Source organism: Lepisosteus platostomus, chromosome 1, assembly GCF_059453375.1.
Source record: "Lepisosteus platostomus isolate fLepPlt1 chromosome 1, fLepPlt1.hap1, whole genome shotgun sequence".
NCBI lineage: Eukaryota > Metazoa > Chordata > Actinopteri > Semionotiformes > Lepisosteidae > Lepisosteus > Lepisosteus platostomus.
The window spans coordinates 6,071,830-6,085,036 of NC_142611.1; positions in this window are offsets into that span (position 1 = coordinate 6,071,830).

A 13,207-nucleotide genomic window follows, 5' to 3' on the forward strand; every position below is an offset into this window, starting at 1 on the left:
CATTGTAGAACTTCATCACTTCTTTAGACTTGTTGTGTGAGACAGTAGTTCTCTTTCATTAAATCTACGATGACCAAGGTTGAGGTGGCTCAATTTGCCCCTACTTTTGATCATATTTTAGGATTTCAAATGACATTTTCCTATAATAATCAAAATTTAATTTGCTTTTAAGTTCAAATTTGGACTCTTCCTCCTTCATTGATCAACATGAGAACATGGTACTTTCATTTTGCGAAATTAAATTAATGGAAAGTACAACATACTAAATTCAAGCAAAATATTAAAAATTAAGTGTTCAGGTATCACGGTTTCATGCAGATCCAATATAAAAAAATAAGAAAACAAAATGTATTTTTAATTGCACTTTAATTATATTTAATGCACACTTTTCATGTACATGAATATTAAACCTTCACTTGCATAAGAATGTTTTACACATCTGTGAAGCAAAAACATATGTTGTGGCTGCTTTGTGGTGCTGTAGAGCTTATGAGGTTCCTTACAGTGTAAACTCAATTGTTTTACATTAATGTAATTACCTGTAGCTTTAATTAATGTGATGTAATTGTCAGTATATGCTGGCATTGAAAATCCTAGAATTAAGGTCAGAAGCAGTTCTGACCTTTCATGACTGCCACCACCCTCAAGAGCAGGATTTGCTCAGTGACACCAGAAGTGTCATTGGATTTACTGTACAAGCAACACAGTTAGCTGGTATCATTGCCTTAGTGTTTTATAAACAGTTGGTGTAGTTGCAGAAGAAGACAAGTTAGACGAACAGAACATTTTTAGTCCCGAACAGAGAAGATAAAGGTGGATTTCAAAATCCTCAAAGGCATGAATAAAGTCAACTGAGAAGATTTCTTCAAATGAACACTGAAATCTGAACCAGAGGACACAAGTGGGAACTGTGTTGAAATGCATTTAAAACCAAGAACAGGAAGCACATTTTTATCCAGAGGATTGTGGGAGTAGTGAACAATCTTTCGATAATGATGACATGCTTGGATCAATTAGCTACTGACTTATTACCGAACTTCATGGGCTAAAGGACCTCCTCTTGTTTGGAATGTTTCTCCATATTCTTACTGTCGCAATTGTAGTCCCTCCCCCTTAAGGGCGCTCTTCCTTGTTTGCCTCATTCCCCTTACCTGTTCCTTGTTCCAGCCTCCTTTCAGCCACCCTTAAAAGCCAGAAGCTGACATTTATCCAGGCTCCGCTCTGGTTTCCGCACCAGACGAGTCCGGGACCTGGAAGCGTCTGGTCCCGTTAAGGTTTTATTTTCTGTTCCCGTTTCCCCTGCCGGTTCCGACCTGGTTCCTGTTTTTAATCTCCTGTTTTGGATGGATCACCTGGCTTTGGACTTTGGCTCTGTTTTTGGATTCTCCTTTGGACTTGTTCCTGGATTGTTTGTCTCGGCCACACCTCCCCCGAACAGCAGCGCACCAAGGATATGCCCCCTGTTTTCATCCCCGTATCCTGCATGACTTTTCCCCCTGTGTTTTCTTCAAATTTCCCCGGATTGTGTTGTCTGCATAGGGTCAGGAAAGAACTGATCATTACACTTACATTAAGTCTAGCAATACCCTTTGCTCCTCTGAGGACATCCGATTCTGTTGAAGCCATCTTGTGGAAGATCCTTGATTAATAAATGCTATAATATCCCATTAATATATTATTCTGACACCTGAAGAAGGCTCCACAGCCAAAACGTTGTGTTTTCCTTCTTCTCTTTTCAGCATGGAATAAACCTTTTACTTGTTCCTTTGCAGCCTACGCATGCTGACACAGCTACCCACCTGAACTATATCATTTTAATGTTCTATATATGCTCTATAAATGCAATTAATTCAATTACTTATCAGGCAAATTCAAGTTTTCTTTTTGCTTTTAGTGTACAGTAACTTGGGGTAAAATAAAACTATAAACTACTTCAATAAACACACAAAATGACCAAAATGACTGCAGTGAACTGAACCACAAAAACATTTCTCAATTTGATTCTAAAATTGACTGTAGAAACTAAAATATTTATAAAATGACTTTTGTACAGTAAAAGAGATAACCATCCTAGTTTTCACCCCCTAAAAGACCAAAAAATAATCTTAGCTTCTGACCGGTCAGATTACTGATTTTATAAAGATAATGTTTGTCCTGTGTGTAAAACAAACAATAACTGAAAATCAGCATCATTCAGTGTAACTATTTTAACATGCTGACAGTGAATCTTAATGTTTTCTTTTTGATGTTTCTACTTGTATTTATTATGCACACTTTAAGAAGGTATAAAACTTTTCTATCTATATAAAGTTCAAATTAAGATAGCTTTAAGCTTTATTACCATCTCGTTCAATTTACAGTATGTGATCCCATTAGTGACCCCACAGGGGCTTTACTGAAATCCCCCAGTATATTAAAGGTACAGTTTACATGGCTCTCAAGACTGCTGCCAAGGCATTTTGCTATGCTCTTGACAAATGTTTTTTTTCTAGGGGGTGGTGGAACACATTAGAAATCATAAGTGAGTTATAAATCTTGTCCATTTCAGTAGATCTATCTTCATGATTTTTGTTCTCTTGCGATGCCAAGAGCAGAAACAAAACTTGATTATTCTGGAACTGCACACACTCTAATGTTCAGCTCTACTTTTTCTGTAATGAGGAGATCACTTCCACTTTAATATACTTCTTAGATAGCTACAGTTCTGTGTTTCCAAGGGTAACTATTTTAGATGATTTGCACACTCATAAATACTGTCTCTTCAGACAGCAAACATGTTATTGTCATGGAAGATCATTTGGGAGTTTTCCTAAAGCTTACAGGGAGGATTTTTCATGCTTGAGTTCTCAAAATCATGACATCATTTAAATACGAAATGTTTCTAACATGGCATTCGTAAACCTAAATAGTCCAGAGACAACCTGGTAGACTGTGACCCTCCAGGACCAGGAATTACTATCTCTGGTAGACAACCATGTAGAATGGATGTGCATGCAAATTAGTTTGTTGCAAATGTTCAGTTGTAAAGGATCATGAGTTTTAGTACTGGATTCAACTGTTTTAAGTGTACTGTTCGAGGCATTTAAAGTATTTCCATACTGTATTTTTTTATACTGATTGTCTGTAACTGAATTTTTGTTACACTCCACACCAATAGGCTTGATACTGTAGGTCCAGACGACAATGACAGCATTGTGTGCAACAGGGGTATACTCTACTTGAGGGTGAGTTTGTTTAATAAAGACAATAGAATACAAAATGAGCAGATGTGAGAATAGCACTGTCACGACTGCCAGTCATCAGAGATCGACCCACAAACCAGCTCACCAGTTCCAGCAGCGAACTAATCACAACAAGCCCCGCTGCATGTGTTAAACCATCACCACCCACTGTACCGATCTGCACTCAGCTCTATTTAAACCCTCAAAACCCGCTACACTCTGCTCAGTATTGGTTCCTCTTCTAGAGAGCTCCTACCTTGCCCCTTTTAAAAACCTCTTTTGTTTGACCACATTTGGCTTTTTGGACTTACCTTTGCTCTTGATAATGAACTCGCCTATCGATTTGGTTTGGACACCTGTGTTGTTTCTGCCTCTACTCTCTCTCTCTCTCTCTCTCTTTCTCTCTCTCTCACGTCTATATAGGATCTTCCTACTTCCTTACTTGGATTTGTTACAAGCACCTAGTGTACCTACAGTATGAAACCTTTATCCTGCCACTTGACACAGTAGTTTTATGATTTTTTGCTAGCAAAATGTGACATTTACGTTAGAAATTACAATAAGAAAATTAAGAGATACTGTACATACTGTATAGAGTACATGCTGTAAATGCTGGTTTGATTATATACAGCACGTAGCACACAAAACAATTAATTTGGTCAAATATTTCAGTGTGCTAAAATAGTGCCAGATCATCCAAAGCCAAAAGCAAGCAGAAAAAGACAAAAGAAAGCAAGCAGAAGGATTTGTACACTCTGCGTTACAGAGTAGGGCTCCCAGTATATGCTGTAATTGCCAGTTCTCACAGATTTAGTCTGTTGAATTTAAGACATTAAGGCTCAGATTTCAGACTATAATCTACCTTCCTTTCTCTACCTCAGAAAATCTGTGCCTGTGGTTGGAAGGTTGCTGGTTCATATCACACAGCCAGAAGAGGAAACCTACTCTGTTGGGCTCCTGAGCAAGGTCCTTCACCCCAACTGCTCCAGGGGTGTGATATAAATGGCTGACCCTGCCCTCTGACCCCAAGCTTCTCTCCCTGTCTGTCTCAAGGAGAGCAAGCTGGCGTAGGTGAAAAGACAAATTCCCGATACAAGAAATTTTATATGGCCAATAAAGTGATCTTATCTTATTTATCAAAATGGACATGCTGCTTTTCAGAAAGTCAATTTCAAGGGTTAATGCAGATAAGCTATTGAAGCTATGTCGGTGTTATTGTCCATTCAAGGCAACAGAAAGGAAATGATAAATCTTTCTTAACACTTAATTAAGAGTAATCATAAACCTTGCTTCCACATTACTCTTACTTCATTCACTTTGTCTTTGTTTCTGAAGAATATTGGGTGAGAAAAATGTCATTGTAATTGAAATGCAGTGGTATATGATTAAGAGCAGTAAAACTAAAAAAAATGGCATTTCTTTTAAAGATGTAAGGCTTGAATGTTTTGTATTCAGTTTCTCTTCCTTACCTTAAGCTGTAATTCATAGTTATTAAATCTTCCCTACCACCTAATTAAGAGAAAACGATTCATTGCCATCTGGGCTAAAGAATGTTTCCTTTCTCCTACAGACCACAGATACTTTGAATATGTCTTAGCATTACATTACTGGCTATACGATGCATTGTTTTAGCTACTGTATAATGTTGAATTATTGCATTAACTCATTTTGTTTGTACTTCTCTACAGAGAACCAAACAAGAGAGCACATTGATATTTTGGATGTAAGTCATGTTTGATAAAGGTGTTCGCTGCATTAAATAATAATTTCAATAACTCCCTTGGGTTTATTGAGCATTATACTGTATATATATATATTTCTATTCTGTTTAGGACTTATTTTGTAAAACCACAGAAAGAATATTGAGACAAATTTCAAAGCACAACTAACAGCTATCCCTTTAAAGTGTAAGTGTATACTGTATGTTATAAAGTCTAGCTATATACATAAGCAAAGATGAGGGTCTTTGTGCACAGAACAAGTTAGAGATAAAAATGGTATTAACAGTAAGCCTAATACAGCAACTTCAAGAGTAAAATGTGAAGTGAAGAATGATGGTGAATAAGCAGCTGATGTCACTTGTCAGCATCCTAAAAACACAAATTCAGGTTAATCAAAATCAGATACCAAACTGAGGTGTAAAGGATTAAGCACGTGAGTTTTTTTTTTGTTTGTTTGTCTTAATGAATAGTTTCATAATCGTCTTCTTTTAAAAAGTGAAAGATCAAAATGTGTAAGAAGACAAATAACAGCAGGCGAGACCAAAAAGTTAGTCATCCAATTTTTGCCAAGGACTAACATCCACTACGTACCTTATTAATGTCTTCATGTGGTCAAATTAATATTGGATAGCACAGGTTAATATGGGTCCGAGTAGACCAAAAGCATTTCTGAAAGGCATCATGAGAAGACCCTGTTTTTATATGTGTATGCATCTCAGATAGTGTATTTGGAAATTAGACTGCTCCTGCTAGTGTGACCTATATTTCCCCATATCCTTAAGAAATCCATTATTTGTTATACAGTCAGTACTATTGCTGAAGTTGCTTGAGGTGTTATAGAATAGCTTCTTTTTTATCTCCGGCATTCGAACAAACAGAGCACTGTGAGAACCAGCACTGCCTGGGGATGTGGGCTACCCTGCTCCTCAGTGTACCTCATACATCTGCTCAGGACAGAAAAAAAAAAAGGAAAACTTAAAAGGTACAGATGAAAAGCGCTTCTGGCAAGGAGAGAAGCTCCTATACTTATTAGGATTCAGTATTGGTTTATGGGAAGATGTACAGAAAGTGATGGTTTTAACGGAAGGTGCTTTCATACCTGTAGTTAGTTGCATTAGAGATCATTCAGGGCTTTAGAACCCTCCACACCTGCATGAAAACAGATCATCCACACAAAACAGTAAAAAAGCAGCATTACTATTTGGTGACTGTTACTACACATTAAAACAATACTGCAGTGGATAAGAATATGCGATATCTACCCTTTAGTCTGACAATGACCCTATTTTTTCAATCAAATTAAAAGCCTGCACATTGGGCAGAAAAAAAAAGCAGATAGACAGACAGGAGTCAGGCCTGACAATTCACTTCAATGTCAACTATTGTTCAGTGTCTACTCCTTCCTAAACATACATCTGGTCTCTGACAATGATCGCCTTAGAGGTTCCGTGGGGCAATATTTCTCCTGCTTTAATCCTAGGGTGGCAATCACACAGGCAAAAAAGGGATTTTGGCTTTGTGGTGCAGTGCCACCATTTGTGCCAACAGAATCAGGTACTGTCAGCTATTGGAAATATGACCGAGGAGATGTGCAAAAATGAAAACTAGCCTCAGAGCGCTCTGGAAGCTCTATATGTGTGGAACAGTGTTGAAGTAAAAATGCATTAAAAGTTAAAGTTTTGTGTAAGGGAGTAAAAATCACAGAACAAGAAACCAGTTGTAGGAATGTGCAGCAGGTGTAGTGTGTTATCTAATTAGCCCTGATATCCAGCATCAGCATGATTCCCATTAGCCTTCCACATAATAAATAGGATGTGATGCTGCAGCTATTTGTTTTGTTTTCTTTGAAGTGAAGTTCCTGTCTAAATTGTGATAAGATGGTTGTGTTACATGGCTTCCTAGCAACGATAAGCTCAAACTGTAAAACTAAATCTATAGCACCACCTATAAAATGCACCTTTTTGTGCATTTTATGTTTCTAGAGTTTCACATTTAAGCAGAAAAGACAGCAGTTTTCAATTATGTGTAATTTAAACATGCTTGATTTAAACATAGAAATGTTAACTTAAATAGCTGATGGATGTATCAGTTCTATCAAACCACACTGTTTGCTCTGACACTTTCATTTAAGAAGCAAAGTAGAGAAGTTATCATGGATTTTTTTCATGCGTTTCTGCTTTGAGCTTGAACATTGTGCTTGAAACTAGGATTACTTTAGGTAACCACAATGCTTTAATTTATATTCTCAGTTGCGGACAGTGTGATTTCACTTTTTTCTATTTTGGATGTGTTTTTAAATTTTTTTTTAGCTCTTCAGACATTTTTCAAGTTTGCAATTATCATCCCTATGTCAAATCAAGAGTGGCAGAATTCCTCCCATTCAGGTGTATTCGCTGAAATGTAACCTACTGGGCAATTGGAAAAAATAGGAGTACTAGATACAAAACTCCCACTTGAACAGACTTGAACAGACAGTTCATCTTAAATTGATCAACCTGTTATTTTAGTCTGAAATAAGGATGCAAAATCCTAGCAAGTTGAGGAGAGACAGTATAAGGTTTTGTATGCTAGAGGGTCTACAAATTATATACCTTCACTCTAGTATTTGTGAACGTCCAGAAAGTTCAAATAGGTAAGTATATCAATTGCTTGCAATAATAAGCACTGGTGATTAAGGGCTCAGTTTTTTAGAACCAGGATTGAGAACCAATGGTTTAAGTAAGAGGACACAATCCCAGCTCCACCTCTCTCTAGTTTCTTCTCAGTCTATTTTCTTACTTGTTACTCGCAGAGTGTAAGAGCCTTTACAGAATCATTGTATCTTAATCGTTAAGTAGCTTCCCATTACATAGAGTGTGATTATAAAAATATGTGAGGTTAAAATGAAGAATGAAAAGAAGTAGCATTTATCTGCAAGCTCAAGGTAAATTCTTTATGAAGCACTGAACTTGGAGACTGAAATTCCAGTAGCTCTTTATAATCGATTAAACCTATCATGTTAAATAAGGAGACAATATAAGTAAATGTTTTATATCCAACGTGTTAATGATCACACAGGCGAAGAAAAAATGTTATGATGGTATCCCTGATCACTGGACCTTCGAAGTTACAGATATTTTACAGGCTTCACAGTCAAATAAAAAATATGGCCCTGTAAGACGATTGAGAGTGAATAAGAAAAATCAATTGTATGAGACAGAATAAGCATGCAATTAGTAACAAGAATGGAAGGGGCAATATTTAGATGAGAAAAGGTTGGGGCAGGTTTGGTATGTACGACAGATTAGGGGACAACACAGAGAATGCGCAAAAATTTTAAGCAAAGTTTGATGAATGCATGGAAGAAGTGCGAAGAAGTCCTTGTTTAATCCTGGCGCCCTCGCTACCCTGGGCTCTGCATTGGAAGACGGATGCCCGGAGGCCCGCCTACGCCCACAGCTTGAGGGCATAGGCCTGCTATCGGCGTCCTGACCCTGTTGAGTCTGGGGCTCAGAGCGCCTGGCCTCATCACCCCCGTTTTTATTCCCTGTACTGGATCCTGTTCTGGCTTTTAACCTCGTCTTGTTTTGTCTCGTCTGGATCACCTGGATTTGGACTTTTGGACTTCGCCCTGGATTTCCCCCCTGGACTCCTTGGACTTGTTTGCCCTGGCTCAATTCTGGATCTCGGGAGGGGGGTGGGTAACCGCATGGAGTTTGTACAGCAAGTGATCTCCGTTTGACCCAGGAGCCCCAGTTTTCTCCCACAGACCAAAGGCATACTCATAGGTTAGTGGGCTTCTAGAAACAATGACCCTGGTTTGCTTGCGTGCGCCTTACAATTTACTGGCGTCCTGTCCAAGGTGTATCCCGCCTTGTGCCTTTTGCTTGCTGTGGCTTCCCTGTGACCCTATATTGGATAAAGTGCTTATCAAATGGATGGATATTTTAGGGTAAAATACCAGAGAAATATACCTTTTTTTTCCTTCTGAGAAACTTCTAATGTTTTCATATAAAGCAACTGTTCACACTGTCTTCCCCCTATTAAGCTGTTCTTCATTAAAATTTGTAGACCTTTCTCCTAATTCTGTCAGTCTATATATAAAAAAAACTTTCAACTTTTATCAGTCTTTTATGCATTTTTAAATTCTTAAAATATTAATCAGGTTTCTCTTCCATTTTCTTTTATTTGAATAAACTGCCATCATTTCCAGGTTTGAAAGGTGTAGGTCAACAGTTTTCTGTAATTGCCTCTGCTGACTAGAGGCTATAAAAAGTTAAATAATCAGCACTGCCTATTGCAGTGTTGCGATCTTGAAGAAAAGATGCTATATCAGAGGTTTTTTAATAAGCATGCACTTAAAGCACAGGTGGGCTTGACATTTGTACACAAATCTAATTTGTGCCTTCAATAACAAAATAGTAATTTCACATTACTTCTGCCATCCTGGGAAAGGATGTAACACTCATCATGTCTGCATCCCATTAAACAGATGACTAAGCAGCCCCCATTTATCTTAATTAAAGTTCATCTCAATCAAGATCCTGTCTCTTAGAAAAAGAGCCTTCTGAAAGAAACGAAGGTGCTTTACATAGCAATATAGTTCCCAGAGGAGACATCCATTAAACTGGAATTACATAGAAACAGACTTGAACTTAGCAACCACTGGAGGTAAGCAGTTTTTATGTTCCAATCAATCAGAAAAGGGAAAGAAAAAATCTACAGTAATTTGTCAAGGGGCAAAAAACTTGCAAAGGTATTCTTTAAATAAAGATTACAAATGTGTATTTATATAAAGAGATATTTTAGCATAGGTGGAGAAACATATTCCAGAATGTGTCTTGCACTTGAAAACATCTATTTCTCTAAAGAGTTTATACCCTGTGCTTTCATAGCAGAAACTAATTTCAAACTGAAATATATTTTTAGACTAATAGGAGAATCTGGAATGAAACAGGTTCCTGTTTATTTTACATTATTTGAAGGATTTTAGATTGATTTTAGATTGAAATCCTTAACAGCAGATATCAGAGAAAATGATGTAAATATTCATTATGTCAAGATAAAAACTAAAATGTTTGCTGAAATACAATAAAACCTACATACTATAAATGTAATCATCTTTCTATTTCACGTGCACAAAAACAAGGTGTTATACTGCAATAATGAGTCTACTCACATGATGTTTTAAGAATTGAATGCATAAATATACAGTACAAAGAGAATTACATAAGACCCTGTTTATAAAGTTTTACCTTGTGTCAAAAACACAACACATAGGCAGCTCTGGTCTATACTTTTAAATTAAAATGCACTTTTTTCCCCTAGGTACTTATTTTCTGCAAGGCTGCGATTTTCAAAATCAGACATTCCAAATTGCAGTCGTTATTTTCAATGCATGTTCTCATGCTAAATGCCCGTGGAAGCTATTATTGCTAAACACGATGAGACTAGCATGAGAAATTCTCAAAACCCCAGGTTCTTTCAACACGATTCTTCTATACTTTGCACAGTAGGAGAATATATCAAAATATACTTCTAATCATGAATTGACAAGGTATTCCATACTATGGCATCACAAAATAAAAAACTGTATGTATCATGTACATAATTGTACTTCCTGTGCCTGAGTTGTGTTTTTGTTTTTAGAAACAGAACAACCATTCTTTATTTATGTTTATTTGTACAGTATATGCCAGTTGGACTCCACCGATTGCCATTATTCTAACTAGTCCCTGCACTCCTGTGCTGCCTCTGCAAAACCATAGGGATCTAGACATCCCCTGAGATATGTGCTGTCAAAATGAATTCTTCCATTTGCATTGCCAGTCCAGAGCTGATCTGCAACACAGCCATGAATGCTGTAGCTGGCTAAGTGTCTCTCGGGCTGAGCTCTGCAGCTGCAAGTTATTCTTTTTTATTTCAAAACCAGTTGAAGAGGATATTGGGTTTTCTTTATGTTTTTCTGAATAAAAAATAAAAATAAAAACTTGTTTGAAAACCAACCTAACCAATGAATTCAGTGTTGGATTGAAAGTTTAGATTTTTTTAAGTACTTGAGAGTCTCTCGGACAAACATCACTCCATTGACCACCATAAATACCATGCTATTCCCTCCCACGAGCAGACGGGAAAGGAGGAAAGAGGTTAGGGATGCCACCATGAGGCCAACGATGACTTGGAAAGCTACAGAGTCCAATGGCTAAGACAGGAGACAATGTCCTTAACATCACTATCGCTCTAGAAATCTTAAGGATTATGGCAGACTGGAAAACCCATCTCATATCCACCAAGGAGTCTGATACCACATTGCGCACTTGTGGCAAAAGGATATGTGGTGAAATGCAACAGCTCTTGAACTTTTTGGCATAAATGCAAAGCATTACAACTGGGGCAATCCAAACACTGCACATCACCCAGTCATCCATATCCCTACCGGTGCGTACAGTGTTGGCAGTAATAGGTTAGGGGGGTCCTTCTTATCAGAATAAACTGAGGAGCTGGTCAAGACTGTGGGGAAAATGAATTGAGCAAAGTACAAGCCACCTGTAGAGGAAAGCTGTCTTGATTCTGCTAAAGATGTACAACTGTGATGAAAATTCACCTTTCAGCAGCACATAGACCTACAGTATAGCACCAGGCCAGAGCTCCTGTACAGTGCAGTGTTTTAACAAGAAAACATAAATGTCTGACCCAGTATAGCTCCAGACTTGAATGAAATCTATGGAAAGACTTGAAAATGTCTGTCAACAATACCCGATCAAATTGACAGAGTTTGAGCAAGTTTGCAAAGAAAATAATACACACAAATTGCAACAACTCCATGTGCCATTTACTGTAAGATGACCAAAAATTAGCAGCAGCCAAACGTGCCTCTACCAATCTACATATTCTTGCTTTTTATTTTTCTTTGCTTTCTACTGGATTTCTTTTGTGTTCTCAGAGAACTGACTGTATCATTATGATCTTATACAGCACACTGATTAAAATAAAAAATGTCAGACATAAGCCTTGATGATATTTACAATAATTTCCAATGCTTTGAATCTGTCGCATTCAGTACTGCTCTTCTTACTAGTCTCCAGTTACTCACTATGCCAAAAACTTCAAAAGTTGTCACAAAGATAAATAATAAAACAAACCTCTAGTGGAATGATTATGCCTAAAGTGCACTGCAATGCTATAAACAGATACAAATACAGTGCTTTGGCACCTATTTAAGCATGGTTTCCACTTCTGTGTTTTTTTTTTCAATTTTCCAAAGTAGTTGTCCAGAGATACAAAATTTCAAAAGAAGATTCAAATGTCACAGGAAAGAGAACGGATAAAACCTTTTGTGTGTTTATGTATGCTTTTGACCTCCTCAGCGAGTATATTTGAATCATGGATTTAAATTTTTCATATTTTATAAATACTGTTGCTCGATGTGCTGTTTATCACAGTAGACAACATGGCGTGATTTTCTTCTGCTTAGGTGTTAGAACAAGAAAAGGCACTTACATATGCCTAGCATGCTGGTTATCTGGTTTGGCTCTATCCTAAAGCAGTAATGTGCTTATTTGCACCGTTGGTAGCACGGCTCATCCCAGTGCTACAAGCTTCTCTTGTATTGGCCTTTTCCTTGAAATTCTTTTTTCATTGAACGTTTACTGATTCCTGGACAGACATGTTATTGCAATATATTAGGCCTAGCTTAGTTTAGCTATAATATGGATATACTGTACTAGTGCAATAAGTAGAGGTCACCCTGTGCTGTGCACACATTTGAATTAGCATAGAAATACCCCAGGGTAATAAGGCTGATGTCAATTCACTGGAGATGAAGGAAGATAAGAACATAAGGCGACAGAAAGAGATGTAGAAAATCAGACAGCTGTCCACATTTTTGAAGTGCTGTAGTCACTCACTGCACTATGTTGTACTGGATTCAAGGTAGTTAAAACTGAAATGTCACCAGCATCATATTGTGATCATACCTGCTGGAGCTAGGACATTAGTCTAAGGACGTTGATCATAGCCGGCGAAGACACTGAGGAGGTTATGGTAATGAAGGATCCAGGGAGTTTGAAAGACTGTACAGTATATTGATGTACTTTCCAATTGCTGTGTCATGTGCACTGAGGACCAGCTTAACGTGAGATGAGCCAAGATACTGTATATCAAGAAGTATAAAAAACAGAAAGATTTTCCTAGATAACCCTTTTTGTTCGATCAAGGATGTCAAGGACTGACATAAATCTGCCATTTATGAAAACATACCCAGAAATGCACAAAAAAAGAATAAGG